This window comes from Trichechus manatus, unplaced genomic scaffold (genome assembly GCF_000243295.1).
Source record: "Trichechus manatus latirostris isolate Lorelei unplaced genomic scaffold, TriManLat1.0 scaffold00226, whole genome shotgun sequence".
Taxonomy (NCBI): domain Eukaryota; kingdom Metazoa; phylum Chordata; class Mammalia; order Sirenia; family Trichechidae; genus Trichechus; species Trichechus manatus.
In genome coordinates, this window is record NW_004444162.1 from 1,831,319 (window position 1) to 1,854,102 (window position 22,784).

The 22,784-nt window shown below is 39.0% G+C and overlaps 1 protein-coding gene, 1 long non-coding RNA gene and 1 pseudogene across 3 annotated transcripts in view; 2 read left to right on the forward strand and 1 right to left on the reverse strand.

Annotated features, from left to right (window-relative positions):
• LOC111822890 (uncharacterized) overlaps nucleotides 1–9,955 on the forward strand; it is a 28,321-nt gene extending 18,366 nt beyond the window's left edge. For both annotated transcript variants that reach the window (XR_002825978.1, XR_002825979.1), the window contains one exon: nucleotides 9,785–9,955. This is a non-coding gene — a long non-coding RNA (uncharacterized LOC111822890). The remainder of the gene's footprint in view (nucleotides 1–9,784) is intronic.
• ZNF292 (zinc finger protein 292) overlaps nucleotides 1–22,784 on the forward strand; it is a 112,705-nt gene that overhangs the window by 33,808 nt on the left and 56,113 nt on the right. The window lies entirely within an intron of this gene.
• LOC111822889 (golgin subfamily A member 7 pseudogene) lies at nucleotides 10,676–12,555 on the reverse strand (annotated as a pseudogene).

Consider the following 22,784-nt stretch of genomic DNA (forward strand, 5'->3'; position numbering starts at 1 on the left):
ATGGCCCTTTCTTCTTTTTGGATGTGTGCATTTATTGCTGTAAACTGACCTCTGAGCACTGCTTTTGTTGTGTCCCAAAGGTTCTGGTAGAATGTGTTTTCATTCTCGTTTGATTCTATGAATTTCTTTATTCATCCTTAATTTTTTCTGTAACCCAGTAGTTTTTGAGCAAGGTGTTGTTCAGTTTCCATGTGTTTGATTTTTTTCCCTTGCTTTTTGTGTTACTGATTTCTACTCTTATGGCTTTATGGTCAGAAAAGATGCTTTGTAATGTTTTGATGCTTTGGATTTTGTTAAGGCTTGCTTTATGGCCTCATATGTGGTCTGTTCTGGAGAATGTTCTGTCTGTGTGCATTGGAAAAGAAAGTATACCTGGCTGCTGTTGGGTGGAGTGTTCGGTATATATCTGTAAGATCAAGTGGCTTGATTGTAGCATTTAAATCTTCCATATCTTTGTAGAGCTTCTTTCTGGATCTTCTCTCCTTCACCGAAAGCAGTGTGTTGAATTCTCCTACTAGCATTCTGTGCCTGTCTATCTCTCTTTTCAGTGTTGTTACAGTTTGTTGTATGTATTTTGGAGCCTTGTCATTGATTGCGTAAATATTTGTTATAGTTATGTCCTTCTGGTGTATTGATCCTTTAATTATTATATAGTGTCCTTCCTTATCCTTTGTGGTGGATTTTACTTTAAAGTCTATTTTGTCAGAGATTAATATTGCCACTCCTGCTCTTTTTTTGAGTGTTCTTTGCTTGATATATTTTTTCCATCCTTTGAGTTTTAGTTTGTGTCTTTAAGTCTAACGTGTGTCTCTTGTAGGCAGCATATAGACAGATCGTGTTTTTTAATCCAATCTGCCACTCTGTCTCTTTATTGGTGCATTTAGTCTATTTACATGCAGTGTAATTATTGATAGGTATGAGTTTAGTGCTGTCATTTTGATGTCTTTTTTTGTGTTGTTCACAGTGTCTTTGTTCCACTTAATTTTCTGTGCCGGGTCATTTTCCTTTCATCTTTTTCATTGTTGTTGATTTTGTATTTGCTGAGTTTTTATGTTTTTCCAGTTTTTTATTTTGACTTGTAGGATTGTTAGTTTCCTTTGTGGTTACCTTAATATTTACCCCTGTTTTTCTAAGTTTATACCAGTCTTTTATTTCTTCTATCTCCTTGACTTCCTCTCCGTATGAAAAATTTATGTCTGCATTTTTTAAGTCCCTCTTTTTTGTTTTAGTGTGGTCATCTTTTACATACTGACATCTGTTTCCGTATTTACAGTGTTTTAGCTTTGGTTTATTTTTGTGACTTCCCTATCTGGGTTGATATCTGGTTGCTGTATATTGTGTTCTAGTCTTGAGTTGTTATCTGATGTTATTGATTTTTCTAACCGGAGGGCTCCCTTTAGTATTTCTTGTAGTTTTGGTTTGGTTTTTGCACATTCCCTAAACTTCCGTTTATCTGGAAATGCCCTAATTTTGCTATCATATTTGAGAGACAGTTTTGCTGGTTGTATAATTCTTGCCTGGCAGTTTTTTTCCTTCAGGGCTGTATATATGTCATCCCATTGCCTTCTTGCCTGCATGGTTTCTGCTGAGTAGTCCGAGCTTATTTTTGTTGACGTTTCTTTGTAGAAGACTTTTCCTTTATCCCTAGCTACTCTTAAAATTCTCTCTTTATCTTTGGTTTTGGGAAGTTTGATTATAATATGTTTTGGTGACTTTCTTTTGGCATCTACCTTATGTGGGGTTCAACGGGCATCTTGGCTAGATATCTTCTCATCTTTCACGATATCAGGGAAATTTTTTGCCAACAAATCTTCAACAATTCTCTCTGTATTTTCTGTTATTCCCCCCCACCCCATTCTGGTACTCCAGTCACTCACAGTTATTCCTCTTGATAGAATCCCACATAATTCTTTTGGTTTCTTCATTTTTAAAAATCCTTTTATCTGATTTTTCCTCAAATGAGTTGGTGTCAAGTGCTTTATCTTCAATCTCACTAATTCTGACTTCCATTGTCTCAATTCTGCTCCTGTGACTTTCAGTTGAGTTGTCTTATTCTGAAATTTTATTGTTAATCTTCTGGATTTCTGGTTGCTCTCTCTCTGTGGATTCTTGCAGCGTGTTAAATTTGTCATTATGCTTTTCTCTGATCTTTTTAATTTCTTCTGTTGTACGTACCACGTTTTGCTTAATTTCTTTCCTAATGTCTTGAAGAGTTCTGCATATTACTCTTCTGTATTCTGCCTCTGGTAATTCCAAGAAATTTTCGTCCTCTGGACAATTTCTAGATTCTTCATTTTGGGAGCTTGCTGAAGCCTTCATGGACTGCCTCTTTATGTGATTTGATATTGACTGTTGTCTCCGAGCCAGCAGTAAGTTATATTTATTTATTTTATGTTTGCTTACTGTGTCCTAGCTTCTTGTTTTGTTTTGATATGCCCAAATAGCGTGCTCGTATGAGCTAGTTTGATTATTGGCACCTTTGAAGCTCTAATGTCCTGTCACCAGGTGGTTAGATCTGTTACTAGGTATGCGAGCTCAGGAGCCCACCCACTTCTCCTCTATGGATTCAGCTCAGGTGCTCAGGTAGATAGACAGCAAGTGTGTGGTGCAAGCTCTCACCTACAGTCCTAGACAGGCATGGATGATTGGTGTAGATGCAGGCATCTGGCTGCAGCAGGGAGACACACTCTGAGCAAGGCAGTGGGCTCACAGCAGCCTCCGAGTGTCCAGGAGGAAGGCATGTCTCTTTTCCCTAGAGCCCGTAGGTGGTTGGGTTTTGCAGCCGGAATATGAGCACCCAGTGCTGTCAGCTGTAAGGACTGGGGGGCACCTCTTATTCCTGGGCCCCTATCGTAGGTGTGCAGGTGGCATGGGTGGAGCCACCAGTCCTCAGGACCCTGATGTGGATAGGTGAAGACCCTGCTTAATGGGCAGAGCAGAGTCAGATGTTGCAAACCAGCCATTTCACAGCTGAAACAGTTGAAGTTAGACTTACGTACCCTGTTGTACTGCAGTAACGAGGGCCTATGCTGTTGAAATGGGCCCACCCAAGTCTATGCAGGGGGAAAGGCACTCAAAGTCCGTGGATCCCTTATGCCTGTGTCTAGGCCAAGGAGCTGTGCCTACCGTGAGTTCCTGGCTTAGGGAAGCTGGCAGTTTTTTACCCCCGTTTGTTAATTTGTTCACTCTCCAAGGCTGGGAGAATGGTTCACGGTGTGTGACGGATCTTACTTCTGGCCCAGGGGACTCAGCAATTGCTGAAGCTGGTCTGGGACCCAGTGCAGAGCAGGCAGTGGGGAAGTAAATGGGAGAGAGATCTTTCCCTGAGGGGAGTGTTTTTCATCCACTTGATAGGCCAGACGCACATACTTATCTTTCCGTGATGGCTGCTTCTCTCTGGTTCTGTGTGGCTGAGTAGACTCTGCCTCTGGGTCTCTCCCTGTGCAGAATATGCCTCCCGAGCACAGCTGCTTGCCTGCCTCACCGCTCACCTCCGAGCCGATCAGGCCTGTGTGGCTCAGGCTCTCACCAGGTCAGGTCTAGTACCTCCTCCCTGCTTCTGAACCGTCTCTCCGTCCGCCACCACTCAGTCTGGTTCCTCGACTTTGCCTTTGATGTTCAGGGCTCCCAGATTGTCATATATAATCGAATCACTTGTTTTTTCGGGTCTTTGTTGTAAATGGGTCCACCAGAAGCATCTGACTACTCTGCCTATTTGGCCCTGGCCCCTGAGAACTTTTTTTAAAAATCTTTTTATTCAGGAACTCACATGACTAAATCTCTCGATTCCACGGCCTGCGCCCTTAATGGTTAAAAATATACATATTCCTAGCCAGCTTCTAAGCTGGAGGGCTGTCGGATGAACCTATTCCGTGTCAAATGGTCGATATTTACTGTTAATTTAATGTAGTTTGATGCTTCTGGGTTAAGAGCTGCTTTCACTACTTAGCCAGTTGCCTATACTAGCAGTTGCAACATTAAATGCTTACAGAGGCCAGGCACCTAAAGTAAATGAATGACTTGGGTAGGGAAAGAACAGCAAGAATTCAGAGTGCTCCCACCCTGATTCCTACCTACCTGCTTATTTCTGTCACTTGGGACTGTTGGGCCAGTGTTACTGAATCTTCTGTTTTACTTTAGATGAAGGTTTACAGAGCAAATTAGTTTCTCATTAAACAATTAATACACATACTGTTTTGGGACATTGGTTGCTAACCCCATGACACGTCAGCAACTCCTGTTTTCGACCTTGGGTTCCCCGTTACCAGCTTTCCTGTCCCCTCCTGCCTTCTCGTCCTTGCCCCTGATCTGGTGTGCCCTTATCGTCTCGTTTTGTTTTATAGACCTGTCTTATCTTTGTCTGAAGGGTGAACCTTTGGAGTGACTTCAGTACTAAGTTAAAAGGGTGTCCGGGGGCCATACTCTTGGGGTTTCTCCAGCCTCTGTCAGACCAGTAAGTCTAGTCCTTTTTTGTGAGTTAGAATTTTGTTCTACGTCTTTCTTCAGCTCTGTCTGGGACCCTCTATTGTGATCCCTGTCAGAGCAGTCAGTGGTGGTAGCCGGGCACCATCTAGTTGTGCTGGACTCAGTCTGGTGGAGGCTGTGGTAGTTGTGGTCCACTAGTCCTTTGTACTGATCTTTCTCTTGTGCCTTTGGTGTTTGTTTTTTTGAGGGGGGGTGTTCTTTTTTGTGTGTGTGTTATATTTTAAGTGAAAGTTTACAATTCAAGTTAGTCTCTCATACAAAATTTATACATACATTGTTATGTGACCCTAATTGCTCATCCTATACTGTGACAGCACACTCCTCCTTTTCATCCATGATTTCCCATGTCCATTCAACCAGCTGCTGACCATCTCTGCCTTCTCATCTCACCTCCGGACAGGAGCTGCCCATTTAGTCTCACGTATCTACTTGAGCTAAGAAGCACACTCTTTATGAGTATCAGTTTATGTCCCACAGTCCAGTCTAATCTTTGTCTGAAGAGTTGGCCTCGGGAATGGTTTTAGTTCTGGGTTGACAGAGAGTCTGGGGGCCATGATTTCTGGGGTTCCTCCAGTCTCAGTCTAGACCATTAAGTCTGGTCTTTTTACTAGAATTTTGAGTTCTGCACCCCACTTTTCTTCTGCTCCATCATGGGCTCTCTGTTGTGTTCCCTGTCAGGGCGATGATTAGTGGTAGCCAGGCACCATCTAGTTCTTCTGTCTCAGGCTGGTGCAGTCTCTGGTTTATGTGGCCCTCTGTCTCTTGGGCGAATACTTTCCTTGTGACCTTCGTGTTCTTCATTCTCCTTTACTCCAGGTGGTTGGGACCAATTGATGCATCTTAAATGGCCACTCACTAGCTTTTAAGACCCCAGACACCACTCACCAAAGTAGGATGCAGAACATTTTCTTAATAAATTTTGTTATGCCAGTTGACCTAGATGTACCCTGAAGCCATGTTCCCAAGACCCGTGCCCCTGGTACTCTGTCCATCAAAGTGTTTGGTTTTATTTAGGAAGCTTCTTAACTTTGGTTTAGTCCAGTTGTGCTGTCTTTCCCTGTAGTGTGTCCTGTCCTTCCCTTCACCTGAGGTAATTCTTGTCTATCATCTAGTTGACGAATGACCCTCTCCCTCCCTCCCCACCCTCGTAACCATTAAAGAATGTTTTCTTCTGTGTTTAAACTTTTTCTTGAGTTTTTATAATAGTGGTCGATATTTGTCTTTCCGTGACTGACTAAATTCACTCAGCATAATGCCTTCCAGATTCCTCCTTGTTATGTTTCACGGATTCATCATTTTTCTTTATCGTTGCGTAGTATTCCATTTATTGTGTAGTATTCCATTGTGTAAATATACCATAATGTGTTTATACATTTGTCCCTTGATGGACTCCTAAGTTGTTTCCATCTTTTTGCTACTATGAACAGTGCTGCAGTGAACATGGGTGTGCATATATCTGTGTCACAGCTCTTGTTTCTCTAGGATGTATTCCAAGGAGCAGGATTGCTGGATCATATGGTACTTCTATTTCTAGCTTTTTACGGAAGCGCCAAATCTATTTCCAAAGTGGTTGTACCATTTTACATTCCCATCAACAGTGTCTAAGTGTTCCATTCTCTCCACAACCTCTCCAGTGTTTGTTATTTTGTGTTTTTTGGATTAATACTAGCCTTATTGGGGTGAGATGGTATTTCATTGTAGTTTTGATTTGCATTTCTCTAATGGCTAATGATTGTGAGCATTTCTTCATGTGTCTGTTAGCTGCCTGAGTGTCTTCATTGGGGAAGTGCATTTTCATATCCTTTGGCCATTTTTTGGTTGGGTTATTTGTCTTTTTGTTGTTGAAGTTTTGCAGTATCTTGTAGATTTTAGAGATTAGATGCTGATTGGATTTATCGTAGACAAAATGTTTTTCTCGGTCTGTAAGTTGTCTTTTGACTCTTTTGATGAGTGTAACTGATTTTTATGAGCTCCCAGTTATCTAGTTTCTCTTTTGGTGTTTGTGCGTTGTTACTCATGGTTCATATTCTGTTTATACCATGTATTAGAGCTCCTAGCGTTGTCTCTGTTTTTCTTCCATGATCTTTATCATTTTCGATTTTATATTTAGGTCTTTGATCCATTTTGAATTAGTTTTTGTACATGGTGTGAGGTATGGGTCTTCTTTCAGTTTTTTGCAGATGGATATCCAGTGATGCCAGCACCATTTGTTAAAGAGTCTGTCTTTTCCCCAATTAACAGAATTTGGGTCTCTGTCAAATATCAGCTGCTCATAGGTGGATGAATTTATGTCTGGATTCTCAATTCTGTTCCATTGGTCTGTGTATCTGATGTTGTACCAGTACCAGCCTGTTTTGACTACCGTGGCGGTATAATAGTTTTCTAAAATCAGGTAGTGTGAGACCTCTTCTTGTTCTTCTTGAGTAATGCTTTACTTATCCGAAGTCTCTTCCCTTTCCATATGAAGTTGGTGCTTTGTTTCTCCATCTCATTAAAAAATGCCCTTGGAATTTGGATCGGTATTGCATTGTATCTGTAGATCACTTTGGGTAGAATTAACATTTTCACAGTGTTGACTCTTCCTATCCAAGAGCAAGGTATGTTCTTCCACTTATGTAGATCTCTTTCGGTTTCTTGCAGTAGTGTCTTGTAGTTATCGTTGTATAGGTGTTTTACATTGTGCCTTAGATTTTCTTCATTCTCCTTTGCTCCAGACAGGGTGGGACCAGTGGAGTATCTTGGATGGCCACTCACAAGCTTTTTTTTTTCATAATTTTGTTTACTTTTTATTGTATAACTACTTGCATATGAATATGATATGAAGAATAGAATATAATTCACTTAAAGGATATCATAAGATGTAGGAACTGGAGCCCCTGGCTAGTGCAAAATGGTTAAACGTTTGACTAATACCTGAAAGTTTTGGTGGTTGGAACCCACCCAGAGGCACCCCAGAAGAGAGGCCCCGAGATCTGCCTCCAAAAGGCCACAGCCCTGAAAACTTCATGGAGCAGTTCCACTCCGACACGCATTGGGTCACCGCGAGTCAGAATCGACATGGTGATAACAACAAAGAACTGATACTGCAGGATCAGCAAGATTTGGAGCAGGCTTTAGGAGTCACTCACAAGCTTTTAAGTCCCCAGATGCTGCTCACCAAAGTAGGATGTAGAACATTTTCTTTTATACACTCTGTTATGCCAGTTTAGCTAGCTGTCCCGCAAGACCATGGTCCCCAGCCCTCAATGCACTAATTTGGCCAGATCTTCTGGTTTTTCAATAAAAGTTACAAATCATATTTTTATAATTAATGTCCCAATTTTGAAATATTGGGAACTAATTCAAAATGTCTAGGGGAGATCAACCCAAAACATTGTGTGAACCAAACAAAACATGTCTGGATAATTTATTCCTGGATATTTTGAGCATTCTGTAGTTTTCCAGAAATAGTTTGTGAAAAATCACTTTTCCCCTGTTGTGAGTTTTGGTTCTTTATGCTTTCACCACTGTGTGCTTCTGTTCTTCATTTGCATCCCCGGAAATTGTAGTTTTCTGAAAGCAAATGAAAAGAGGAAAGTACAAGTGGCCAGTGTGGTGGGTGTACAAATCGCCAGTATGGTTAAGGGGAGAGGGAAACAATTCAGGCTGTTTTGGCACTTCCTGTAGAATAGAGGTGAAGGTATCTAATTGGCAAATAGGTAGTAATTTCTTACCACCTTCCTAGCCCTTTCTTTCAGGCTGCTTTGTTTAATTTATAATGAGGCCTGACAGAATTTTAACTAGTATTCTAAGTTTCCAGAACTATTTTAAGGTTGTATATAGCCAAGGGTGATTTTATGGGTATTTGAGCAGAAGGACAGAAGAGAGCAAACAGGTAACACTAGCTTGCAGCCGTGTTAACGTGAAAGTTAGATGTATTATTTAAAATTTTGAAAATATATTTGTTAAAATTCATTTTTAGAATGTCAGTATTTCAGTTGTATTAATTTCTTGATTAATTTTAGAATGTTTAATGCACTGTCATCTTTCAGGTAAAAATCACCGAATATCACTTTTGAAAATGAACATATAATACAGTCGTCCCTCGGTATCCAAGGGGGATTGGTTCCAGGACCTTCACGGATACCAAAATCCAAGGAGACTCAAGTCTCTTACATAAAGTGCCATAGTATTTGCATAAGACCTGCGCACATCCTCCTGAATACTTTATAAATCTCTAGAGTTTGTGTGATACCTAATACAGTGTAATTGCTATGTAAATAGTTGTTTCATCACAGCTGAAGACTTGTTCTGGAAGGTAGCCTTTCTTTTCTACGAGTTTCTCAAGCTCCTGTGGGAACGCTGATGCAGTTCTCCCTTGATCTTGAAGTTCTGGAGGCTGTAGCGCTTCACATAGCTAGCCGGCCATCCCCTACTAGCCTGAAACTTCTTCCTCTCACTCTCCTTAACCCCCTTACACTTAGCCTTTGAGGGACGGCTTTCACCACTTCATTGCTTTTTAGGAGCCATGAAACAAAGGGTGCACACAACACAAGTAGCGAATGCACAAGAAGCGAACAATGCTCAAACAAAGAATGCTGGAGAGAGACTGAGGATCTGTGAAATGGCTGGAGGCTACAGCAGGGTATGCCCACACATCACTTAGTTCAAGTGGATTCAGCATAGTGCTGGGCATGTGGCAAATTCAAGTTTTGCTTTTTGGAACGTTTTTTTTTTCTGAATATGTTCGGTCTGCTGCAGTTGGTGGCATCCACGGATGTGGAACCCATGGATCTGGAGGGCTGACTAATGACTTCTAAAAATACCAAAAGTCTTTTTAAAATAAACTTACAACAATAATTTTAGATTTACAAAAGCATTGCAAAGATGATACGGTGAGTTCCCATATACCCCACAGCCAGTTTTCTTTATTATTCACATCTTGACGTTAGTATGGTATATTTGTCACAATTAATGAGCCAGTATTAATATTTTATTATTAAAGTTAATGTTTATTCAGATTTCCTTAGTTTTTTTTTAAGAAAAGTTTTATTAATGTGTTAATATTTCAGCAAAGTTTATTGCAACAAATTTAAAAGGCAGAGAGACACACTACTACAGGCTGTAAACTAATAAAGGGGTTTTATACAGTTAAAATAACTACCCAGACCTATGGGATTTATTGACTAACTAGCAAATCCATAAAAAATTAAATCTGAAAGATTAAATCTATATTAGTACCTACATTAGCCTGGGAAGTAAAACTTCTAACTGTTTCATTTTCTTATAGTATATTTCTTAACTTTTCTCCCAAATACAGTGCTTTCGAATCCCAAAGATGAACTAAAAACATAAGAAGCCTTGATACTGAAAATGTACAGCCAAAACAAAAACTAGAAAATTGAATTCGACTTGAGAATTTTACTTGGAAGTCTCTTAACTTACTTTACTTGAACCAATCTGTATATGGGGAAGGTCTGCAATTCATAAGGTTTGTTAGTAGGGATAGTTAAAAATGAGCAATATGCAGTATTAATCCATATCACATTTTTTTATCATAAGTTACGTTTATTACAAAACTATAATTAAAACATTATGCTTACTACACATTCAAGTACACCACAGGGACATTTATGTGTTTGATGGTTTCGCATCCGCTTGATTGTGCTAACTTTATTTTTGTAATGAGCAAGCAACGCATACCTCATCTTCCCAACATTCATGGTAAAGCAGTAATAACATAAAGTTCTCCAAAGAAATTAACTGGAAATGGCATTAAATACTGGTTTAATTAGGAATAATTGCTATAATGAAACAAATACATTATATATTATTTTTCCAATGAGCTTTGGTTTGAGTAACTCTACAGCAGAAATAGATGTTCTTAAGATCTGAATCATGGCAAAATTGGTAGTTCCTTGAAATCTGGGATACACGTTAGCAAAACCACAAATACAGTCTCACCAAAATCCTAGAGAAAATCATTTTATTAGTTTGGGACAAAATAAGACTGAACACTGGCTAGGATATGATTTGTTGGAGTCTAAATCCACCTAGGAAGTTGAGCCAAGAAATGAAGAGAACCAGTGGTATTGGTGGCAGGTAAGAAATAAACTTTGCATTGGGCTAACAGCATATTTTATTAAATGTATTTTAATAAAAAAGTGAAATGCTTCGTTGTGTTTTCCCAGAAACTAAAGATTACAGAGCTCTACACAATTTAGAGACACAAAGTGGATGTTGAATGACTAGAAGTCACCCTAGGTGTGGAATTTTAGAACGTTGTTTACCGGGATACATGGTACCAAGGCTCTGGCAGCAGATACAAAGGAATGATGCTCTGGAGAGAAGGTAGGGGCCACTCTGTGATTGGCCGGTGGATAGATGAAGGTCTCAGCTTGAAGAGGAGTCTTTAATTTGATGAATTCTACGATTTATCTTCTGGTGCTAATGCCTCTGCTTTCATAAATGTTATATCAGTAACTTGAAGTCCTCTCTCAATGGGATCTGTCAGGAGGAGGCCTTGGGGAGCATGTATCTTCTCATTCTCCTGTTAAATATATTTGGAGGCTTTCTTCAGAACCTTCTTATATTGAGTTTCCATGCATAAGATGGTATGTGCTGTAGAACAAGCCAAAAAGCCTTCAACGTATGATTGGCCCCCAAGTATCTCTACTTCTGCAGAAAGGTTATTTAGAGTTCAGGCTCCCTCTACTGTCTGTCAGACTGGTTCTCCAGGTTCGCAGGAATTTGATCTAGAACTGGTAGCATGTGCCACTGCTGTACTATTGTTGAGTGAAAACCTTCCCCAACATCGGCACCTGCTTCAGCCTCATGGCGTGGACGGGACAGGTCTCACCATGCTGTCATGGCGGGCCTTTTGCCCAGGCCTAATTCACTCCCCACCCACCCAGCTCTGTTTGGCCTGGGAAGCATAAACCCACCTCGTCTGTCCTCTAGCTACTGTTGTGCCCAGATTTCCTTAGTTTTTATCTAATGTTTTTATATTTTTTCTGTTCCAAGAGTCCATTCAGGATGCCATAGTACATTTAGTCATCATGTTTTCTTAGATTCCTCTGGGCTCTGATGATTTGTTTTTAATGACACTAAGAGTTTTGAGGAGTACTGGTCAGGTATTTAGTAGAATGTCCCTCAATTGGGATTTTTCTGACATTTTTCTAATGATTAGACTGGAGTTATAGGTTTTGGGGAGGAAGACCCCATAGGTAAAATGCCATTCTTATCATATGTCAAAGGTACATACTATTAACATGACTTATCACTGTTGATGTTAACCTTGATCATCTCACTGAGACAGAGTTTGTCAGGTTTCTCCTCTGTAAAGTTACTCCTTTTCCCCCTTTCCATACTGTGCTCTTAGGAAGGTAGTCACTATGTACAGCCCACACTAAAAAATGAGGAGTTATATTCCACCTCCTTGAGAGTGAAAATCTAGATAAATTATTTGGAATTCTTGTACACAGGAGATTTCTTCTCTCCCATTCATTCATTCATCTAGTCATTCATTCAGTCATTTATTTATACCAACGTGGACTCAAGGATGTTTCTTTTATACTTTGGGTTATAATCCAATACTACTTTATTTTTTTGTTGCTCAGATTGTTCCAGTTTTGGCCATTGGGAGTTCTTCCAGTGAACTCCTGCGTCCCTTTGACATACTTTCCATCATTGTGGGGTTTTTTTTTTTAAAAGCACAATAAGTCTTTTTTATCTAGAAAAATATTCACTTTAAAAATAGAAAGTTTATTTAAGTTTCACATACAGACAGTGCTTCTGCTTTTACACCCTTGCTAACAATTAAAAAAAAAAAAAACCATTTGCCATCAAGTCAGTTCTGACTCATAGCAACCCTATAGGACAGAGTAGAACTGCCTCATAGGGTTTCCAGGGAGCAGCTGGTGGATTCGAACTGCTGACCTGCACCACCAGGGCTCCCTTGCTAACAATAAGAACCCATGATAACAAATTTCAGCTACTATATTTATATCCTACTCTCAACATTCTTCATTCAAGTACTTTCAGAGACATTTGTGAACATTGACTTGGAAGTGAACATTGTTAAGACAGAAGACCCTAGAAGATCCTACTTGAAGGTCTTGAACAGTGAAAGAATGTCCACGCTTGTTACAGGGAAATTTACCAGGAAATGGAATTCTTAGGCCAAATAGTAGAGGTGTATTTTTAAGAAGACTGAAGAAAAATTTCTACAAAGAAACGTTTATATCTTTTTTTTTAAACAGCTAATAATAAACGTCTTTGAAGCAAATGTTTGTTTTACCTTTGATTAGTTTAAATATGTTTTGTGATATAAGGCATACTTCCTGAAATCAGACTCTTAATATGTAATAGTGTGCCTATAAGGGTTTGATTTACTAGGAGACAGTGATGTCACAGATTGGGGTAGTGTATTAGTTTCTTTGGGCTGCTGTAGCAAATTGTCACAAAGTGGGTGGCTTAAATCAACAGAAATTTAGTCTGTCACAGTTTTGGAGACTAGAAGTCCAAAATCAAGGTGTTTACAGGGTCATGCTCTCCCTCTGAAGGCTCTAGGAGGAGGATCCTTCCTTGCCGCCTCCTAGCTTCTGATAATTGCTGGGAGTCCTTGGCATTCCTGAGGCTGGCATTGCTCCAGTTTCTGCCTCCATCTTCACATGGCCGTCCTCCCTCAGTGTTTCCCAAGTGTTCCCACTTGGTTGTCTTCTGTGTGTGTCTGTGTCTGTGTGTCCTCTCCCCTTCTTACAAAGACACCAGTTATATCAGATTTAGAGCCTACCCTAATCTGGTGTGATGTTAAGTAATTACATCTGCAAATACCCTATTTCCAAACAAGGTCACAATCTGTGGTTCTGGGTGGACATAAATTTTGGGGGATGCTATTCTGTCCAGTATAGATGGGCTTACTGGTGTTAATATATCCAAAGAAATATAATTTAATTATTAGCATTTTTTGAAAGTTCTAACAGTTTTCTACATAGAGGAAGCATCCTTTAAGTCAGATAAATATATAACACTTTTATATGATTAGATTTTTTTTTAACTCTCCAGTACATACTATTAATAGTTTCTTTCCATTTTTTTCTGTACTGTTTTTTTAAGTTATAAAAATAACGTTCCCTAATAGCCAAAGAATATAAAGGTACTATTGTCCTTTCCATCCTGTTCCACTCTACTACTAGTTAAAAACTGAGTATCTTTGTAGACATTTTTCAGTGTAGTCACATAAATATAATTCACATATGTTCATATGTTCATACTTAAGTAGTGGGATCATATAGTATATATTGTCTGTGACATGCAATTTTTTTTTAACCTAATATATCCTGTACATCATCCTGTGACAGTATATTCAGAGCTACTTCACTCTTTTTAAATATAACATTCCATAGTATGGTTGTTGTTAAGTGCCGTTGAGTCGATTCCGACTCAGCAATATACTATAATTAACCAGTCGTCTATTAGTGACATTTAGGTTGTTTTCAGTATTTTGGCTTACAAATAGTGTCAGATACCCTTATATCTGTATCTTTGTGTGAATGTGGCAGTTTGGTTAGGATTAATTTCCAGAACTGGAATTTTTGATTCAAAGAATATGCTCATGTAAATTATTGATCTTGCTAAACTGACCTCCAAAAATCTTTACTGATGAACACGCCATTTTGCAAGGTGAAATGATATCTCCTTGTTGCTTTAAATGTTTATGTTCTTTATTACTGGGAAGGTTTTGATAATTTCTTTTTCGTAGACATTATGCTTTGTTTTGTGGGATTTATCTTTTATGGCCTCTGCCTACCTTTTCTATTAAATTTTTAAAATTGTTGACTCTCTTTATATTTTTTGGATATTCTTTGTCCAACAGGTGAAACCCTTCCTCACATCCTACTCAAAAATACCTTTCAGATGGATTATAGATCTAAATGTAAAAAGCAAAACTAAAAAAAGGTAGAAGAAAATATGGTAGAATATTTTTATAATCTCAGGATAAAGAAGCCTTTCTAAGCAAAATACAAAACACTGACAGATTTCACTACAAAAACAAAATAACTTTGTGGTAGAAAATGTCATTAAAATGCACACAACAGACTGGGAGAAAATCTTTGCAACATAGCACTTTTGTGGTTTGGGGACATCATTTATCACAGGGATGAGTCACAATTTCTTGTCTACTTATTTGTAAGTGAAGAATCTGAGAACTTTTGCTACATGGAAAGGTTCAGTAAGATGATCTCAGATAGTCCTTCTAAGCCTAATGCAGTGATTCTGTGAGCTTTTAAAAAGGTAAATATTAAATCCAAATGCTTTTTTCAGGGTTGGATTTTTTTTTTTTTTTTTTTACCCTAATGCAAATAGCTTTTTCTGGTAAGTTACTCAAGTTTCCACCACTAATGAGTAAATAACAGTGACTGCTTTCATGTGTGTTGTTAATGCATTCCAATATGCATTATATAATTTTGTATAAAAAAGAACCATTCAGCATCTTTTCTGTATCATGCGCAGCCCTCCATACACCCTGCCTCCCTAGGAAACCCATATTAATTTAGCTTTGTGTTTTTCTGTAATTTTTTCTATGCTCCTATAATCCTATAAGCGTACGCGCACGCGCGCACACACACACACACACACACACACACACACACAAAACTACTTTTGTCAGTTCTGGCTTTTCAAGAATGAAATTATATGCATTTTTGCGTTTGATTTTTCAGTGAACAATAACTCGTGACTTTTCCCAATTGCTTGTGTAATATTCTATAGAGTAACTGTATCAGAGTTTATTCCTTAGGTCTCTACAGATAGATGTTTACTATGTTGCTGGTTCTTGACCACTGTGAATAGTGTTTTAATACAGATCCCTGTATTATAAGTCCATGTATATTGGTACTATTATTTTAGTGGGCTAGTTTCCCAGGGATCTTATGGATAAGAAATTTATTTTACTAGGAATGAGTTCTATAACTGCTGTGTAAGGACTCTCAAAACAGACATAAAAATGAGGGAATTTTTAAATACTTAGCAAAATCTTGAAGCTGATGTGAGGAGGTAAAGGAGAAAGATAAAACATTCCAAAGACGTAATAGGGGAGGGGGGCAAGAAGGGGGAAATACAAGTATTCTAAACTCTAGAATCTATTGGTTTCTCCTGTGAGGGGTAGGAGGGATCAAAAACCAAACCTGTTGCTTTGAGTTGATTCCTACTCATAGCAACCCTATAGGTCAGAGTAGAACTGCCCCGTAAGGTTTCCAAAGAGTGGCTAGTGGATTTGACCTGCCGACCTTTTGGTTAGCAGCCGAGCTCTTCACCACTGCACCACCAGGGCTCCTTATCATGACACACCCTCTGTTAAAAAAAAAAAAAAAGCCATCTTTGATGAAGGAGTTAAAGTTATTATTTTTATTGTATTGACCCTTGACTTAATATTCTCTGTGCCAGAGTGGAAGTATGCATAAAGCACTTTTGCTGCACACTGAAGTATGACAGTTGTCTTAAGGAAAAACACTTGTTTGAGTTGTGAGCTGAACTAGATGTTTTTATAGAACACCATTTTTACTTGAAAACATGACCAACAAACTGATTATTCAGAGTTCAGTGTTTGACAGACATTTTATTGAAAATGAATGAAGTGAGCCTGTCTCTTCAAAGAAAACAACTGACAGTATTGGTAGCCTGTGATAAAAGTGGAGCTTTCAAGTGAAAATTAGAATTTTGAAAAACTTGTGTCTACCACCATAAACTTGACCACTTCATGTTACTTAAAGACGTCATTTAGATCTGGGATGATATTAACAAACGTTATTGTTAGGTGCCATGTAGTTGGTTCCAACTCATAGCGATCCTACGTACAGCAAAACACTGCCTCGTCCTTTGCTAACCATTTGGTTAGCAGCCAAGCTCTGTGTTTGTGTGTGTGTGTATGATTACGAAATGTGTAAACATTTGGAAGATCTCCATTACTCAGAGAACCTGTATTTTCAACTGACCAATATATGATGTTATAAAATAATACATGGGTAAAAGATCCACTCAAAGTACAAGACAGACTAATGGGCTTCAGTATAACAGAGTACACCGTCTCCTCACTTACTGACATGGTTAGTTTCCAAAGACCAGGTCATTATGCAAAATCGGTGTTATGCAAAAATGAGGATGACTGCATCATTACATAACTACCAAACCACTGAGAATCATGGCCAAGCCAGACTGGCACATAAGCTTATCCATCACAGCCAGTGTTACTGTCACCTCACATCTTGGAGTTCGTTGCTTCCAGATGTACGTCGTCAATGTGCAAAATAGTTGGGTAGGAATTTTTACTATTGTTGTCAGTGCGAAATGTTAGATAATGAGATAGTTAATAAGTGGGGAGGTTTATAAAAAATTCATTGATACGGCTTTCTATTTCACATTGCACATAATCTTTAAAAAAACCACTTTTTAAAGTTTTAGTATAAAAGAAAAATTCACCACAGTCACTGGAAAAGGCTTATAAAATTCTCCTCTTTCCCAACTACATATTTGTATGAGGCTGAATTTTCTTCATATATGTCAACCAAAACGACACAGTATGAGAGATTGAATGCAGAAGCAGTTATTAAAATCCAGCTGTTATCAGTTAAGTCAGTCATTAAAAAATTTTGCAAGAACAAAAAAACATTGCCGTCTTACTAATTTTCTTGAGAACAATTTTTTTATAAATATTTAACAAGTTTATTTTAAAATAAATTTATAGTTTTTTCTGTTTTAATTTCTAATGTGCTAGAAATTCTATAGCTGTTTTTAATCAAAAAGATTCTTTATGAATCAGTATAATGTAAGTGGCTAAGGAAAATCTTATTTTTGATAAATTTTACTGCTATCTAGGAAAGTTAGTACAGTTAACAAAAATGAAGAGAATTGAACACCCTTTAAGCTAGGCTTCCTGCCATTGTATTTAATGTTCTAAAGTAGGAATGTCATATCTGTGGCAATTGGCCCCTCCCAGACTCACGGTAGACATACCCAGTGGGCAATGGCACCCTATCTAACTGAGCCCCAGCAAGTTAAGATTGAAATTCATACTGTAATTATTTATGGCAGCTAGACTTTGCTTCTTTTAGTGTGATTCTTTACAGATACCAGGTTTGTGAGTCCTTGGATATAACAGGGTTGCATTTGGAAAGAGGATTTACTGTTTAGATTTTCAGACCTCTGGTGTGTTTCTTAGCCGTATGTTGGAATAAAATCATCACCCTAGACTTGAGCCAAGTGTTTACCTTCGTTGTGACTGTTTGACTGTTGCAGTCATGATGTAAAGGTGCAGGTCAAGTAGACATAGGCTGTTAGGGTTCTTGGAATGTAAGTACCAAATCAGCTTGTGGAAACCAAATTGAAGTCAGAATTGTTTTTAAAGTGTTCTGTTCAGAGAACGGAAACCCTGGTGACGTAGTGGTTAAGAGCTAAGGCTGCTAACCAAAAGGTCAGCAGTTCAAATCCACCAGGCACTCCTTGTAAACTCTATGGGGCAGTTCTGCTCTGTCCTATAGGGTCACTGTGAGTTGGAATCAACTTGATGGCAGTGAGTTTTTATACAGAGAAGGAATTACATTGCACTATGAGAATTCAATGGAAGGAATCTAAAAACTGTCTCCAGGTTATATGCTAGACATTAATTTTTTTTTTTTTTAACCTCTACTTTCAATAATATTAAGTTTCTTGGGAAACTAGAGTTACCTGTGGACATTGTGAACAGGTTAGTGTCACACATGCTGAGATTAGTTCAAGATTGAGGACATTTACACCAAGAAACTGATTTGGTTACTTCTGTAAGCCTTGCTTGTAACAAAGAATGTACTCTGCAAGAAACTAGAGCAATTACTGGTCCACACCATCCCAGGGTAGAGAATAGGAGATTTTGGGGGTTGTGATTGGTTTATGCCAATAAACCAAAATTCTGCAAAGAAAACAGGCCTTAGAGTCTGAGAAATTCTGGAGATTAAATAAGTGTCTATTGAATTCATACTGTGGATTATTTAGGGATTCCAAGCTATGAGAATCTCAGTTTCTGTGAATTATTATCTCAAGCCCTGGAATGAATATATAAGAGTATAAATTATGATTGGGAATCATATATAAAATTCATAATTTATTTTTTTGATGTAAAAACAGTGTGGGGGCGGTGTCTGACCTCCTCCGACTTCACAAGGGGGAAGGAGACTTCAGATCAATAGCCCAAGGCTGATTCCTGTGAGGCAGGGGTCAGACATGCCTCCTCTCTCTGCCATCTTTACCAGTTCTGACACCAACTGTCCCTCCCACGGCACTTTCTGCTTCTCTAATTGGTTCAATAATTCATTGCAGTGGCCACACAGAACTCACAGACCATACTCACGATTATGGGGTTTATTTGGGAAGTAACAGGTTACAATTCAAGCTCAGGAACACGTAAGGATGCAGTTCTTTCATCAGGACAGCCTCTTCCTAGCCGTGCTCCCAGGCACGTCACTCCCTGGCCCTAGGCCTCTGCCCAGAGGCACTCAGCTTTTTCCCTCCCTGGGCTGGGAAGCCCACTACGCTGTCTTCTGCTGCTGAGTCTTTGCTGCCAGGTTTCTCCTGCCACCGCTTTTTAGCGTCTTCAGGGTTATAGCTAGCTCACTGTATCTCCTACTTCCAGGAGCTTCTCAGTGCAGGGATCCTGGGTCCAAAGGACGTGCTGGCTCCTGGCTCTTCTTCCTTGGTAGTGATGGTATCTTCTCTCTGCCACCTCTGGGGTGGCTCATTTCAAGCCCAGCGGGATGGCAGAACTGACCCATCCCTTTGGTGGGCCACAATTACCCTATCACACGGTCCTGCTCAATCACTTGGGTGGGAGTTACAAGACCATGGCTAGAAAGGCCGCACAAAAGCGATCTATGGCACCGCACTTGAAAATGCCAGAGTGCTACTGAAATAACTGCTGCATTGACCATTTGCCAGGGGCAGTAGACTGAGGTGTAGAGAAACAAGTAAGATTATTAAGTAAGTAAGATTCTGTACATAAAGGATAGTGGATGAAGAATTGATTCTACTAGGAATGCGTTCTATGACTGCTATTTAAGATTATTAAATAATCTTGCATTTCCTCACAACTAAGAAACTCCCCTGAATTGTCACTGTTTTGGAGAAAGATGATATAAAGGCAGCATTCCAAGAAGAGAATATGGGGATGGACAGACTCAAACCTGAGATGCCAAGGCAAACTTGGGAGTTGTGTTGCAGGTGAACATCAGCTCTTTGAAGTTAAATCTCTGACAAGCTAGGGTAGTTGGAGATAACCACTTTCTCCAGGGGAAACTTCTGCCCCAAGGTCAACCTGGAATTTTAGTTGGTCACGGAATTTTACCTCTGTTGGATTAGTCATTTATCCAGTTGTTTCTATCCTTTGCCCATTTTTCTGTAGTTTTTCTTTTACTCATTTGGAAGAGTTATTTTCATATTATGAATTTTGTATTATGAATATTATTTATGTATTTTTATATGTTATTTATATGGTGTTAATATGTATTCTTTGGGAATACAGGTTGCAAATATTTCTTCCCAGTCTGTAACTTCTGATTTGATTCTGTATGGGTTTTTGGTGAACAGAAGTTTTTAATTCTTATGTAGCTACATTAATAGTTTTCTTTCTTTGTGGTTATGTGTTTTGTGTCTTGTTTAAGAAATCTTTTCTGTACCCCACGGTCTTGAGATATAGCCCTGTGTTTTCTTCTTAAAGTTTTAAAGTATTGCTTTTCACATTTAGGCGTTTAATCCATATGGAGTTTTACTGTATGCTCAGAAGAGTTGTAATTTTTTTTTTCCTTTATAACCGGTTGTTTCAGCGCTATTTATGGAATAGTCTGTACTTTCCTCACTGATGACTAATGGCACGTCTGTTATTTACGAGGCTCCCATATGTACACAGTTCTGTTTTTAAGTTCTCTATATACCAATATCACAGTCTTAATTTCTATACAATTTGCACTCTACTACTAACCAAAAGGTTGGCAGTAGGAACTTACCCAGCAGCACCACAGAAGAAAGGCCTGGCAGTCTACTTCTGTAAAGATTATAGCCAAGAAAACTCTGTGGAGCTCAGTTCTACTCCATAGCACGTGGGGTCGCCATGAGTTGGAATCAACGGCAACGGGTTTGATTTGGTTTATAATAAGTCTTCCCATGTGGTTAGGGCAAGTACTCTCACTTTGTTCTTCAAAATTGGTTTGGCCTTTTGTGTGACTTTCAGAATCAACTTGTCAAGTTTTATGAAAAATGCTATGTGGAATTCCATTGGCATTGCTTTGAATTTTTAGATTAAATTTGGGTTGTATTACCACCTTTAACTTTTGTCTTTCAGCATCCATGAATGTGGACTTTCTGTTTATGCAAGTCTTGTTTTAAATGAAGTTTCATAATTTTTTCTGAAAAGACCTTATAAATATTTTGTTAGAGTTATTTCCTAAGTACCTCATGGGTTTCGATATTGTAAATGGCATTTTTATAACAATTATAATTTCTAATTGCTTATGAATAAAATTGCAGTTGAGTTTTACATATTCATCTGATTTCAGGCAACTGTAGTGAATTATCTTGGACTTCTTACGTGTACATTATTTGCAATAAGAACATTTTATTTTTCCTTCCCAGCCCTTACTGCTTTCGCTTCTTTTTGTAATTGCACTGATCGTCAGCCCTCCACCACTGAATAAAAGTCTTGATAAGCAAGCATCTATATTTCGTTTGTGACTTCAAAGGGGAATGCTTCTAATACTTCACCCTTCAGTTTGCTGTGGATTTTTATTGAATACCTTCTATCGAGTTAAGGAACTTTTAGTTTTACCCCTTGTTGCAAAAAGGTTTTGCTTTTTCTTTACTTTGAATGGATTGAATTTTTATTATGTAATATTTTTGCACCTATTGAAATGATTATGTGCTGTCCCCTTTTGAATCTGTTACTGTGGTAAATTACATTTATTGATTTTCTGATTTTAAACTATCCTCACAACCCTGGTGGCACAGTGGTTAAGAGATTGTCTGTCTGCTAATCAAAAAGGTTGGATGTCCGAATCCACCAGCTGCTTCTTGGAAATCCTGTGGAACAGTTCTACTCTGTCCTGTAGGGTGGCTATGAGTCAGAATCGACTCAACAGCAGTGGGTTCACATTCCTGTGATCAATCCTATTGGACCAAAAATGCATTTTAAAAATATAGTGCAGTTCCTCCTCTTCCCTTTCTAAATAATTCAGTCCTAAAGCCTTGGTGGCACAGTGGTTAAGCATTCAACTGCTAACCAAAAGGTCGACAATTCAGATCCACCAGTTGCTCCTTGGAAACTCTATGGGGCAGTTCTACTCTGTCCTGTAGGGTCGCTATGAGTCAGAATTGATTCGATGGCAAGGTGTTTAGTTTTGGTTTAAAGTCATTAGATACAAAGAAGCAAGGTAGGCATGTGCTGTGGGGGTGCCACAGTGGCTCAGAGTATCCTAGGCCTAAATAGGGCGATGAGGATATCTGCATGGAGGAGCAGTGTGGTGATGGAGGGGGCAGGGTCATAGTCCATTCAGAGTGAGGAGGGCTCCATGGGGAAGTGTCTGGAGGGGACCCACAGCCCAACTGGGATGAATTAGGGTGTCCATGGGGAAGGGGAGGAGCCAGAGCAGGCTGAGGAGGGCATCTCTGTAGAGGGGTAGCTTGGCATAGGATGTCAGAGCCCAAGCAGGGTAAGGCGGCATTTGGGACTACCTGAAGAAATGGCCAGTTCCAGCATGGTGAATCAGAGCCCGAACAGAGTGAGGCAAGCAGACACTACCTTCATCAGGTAATCACAATGACCATCATCCATAATGGGACAAATTGAAATTGTGTACCAGTTGATACAGGATGTGATGAGAAGAAATCACCATCACTTCTGTGTTACTCCTGCCAAAAATGGTTAATGTATCAAATCATGGGAGAATGCCAGACTAACCTCAATTGAGAGACATGCTACAAAATAACAGGCCTCTAATTTTCAGAAGGTTAGAGTCCTAAACTGAGTCTCTGCGTCTCATTTAGGACTTACAGAGACTGAAGAAACATTACAAATAAATACGTTGTGTGTTTCTAACCTGTATCCTTTTCTATAAAAGATATCATTGGAATAATTGGCATACTTGACTAGTGTCTGAGGATTAAATACAGTAGTAGTGATGTAGCAATATTTATTTCCTGATTCTGGTGGTCTACTCTGGTTATATAGAAGAATGTCCTTGGTTGTAGGAAATGCACATTAAAACATTTGGGGTCAAAAGGGACATCAGGTTGGCAAGTTA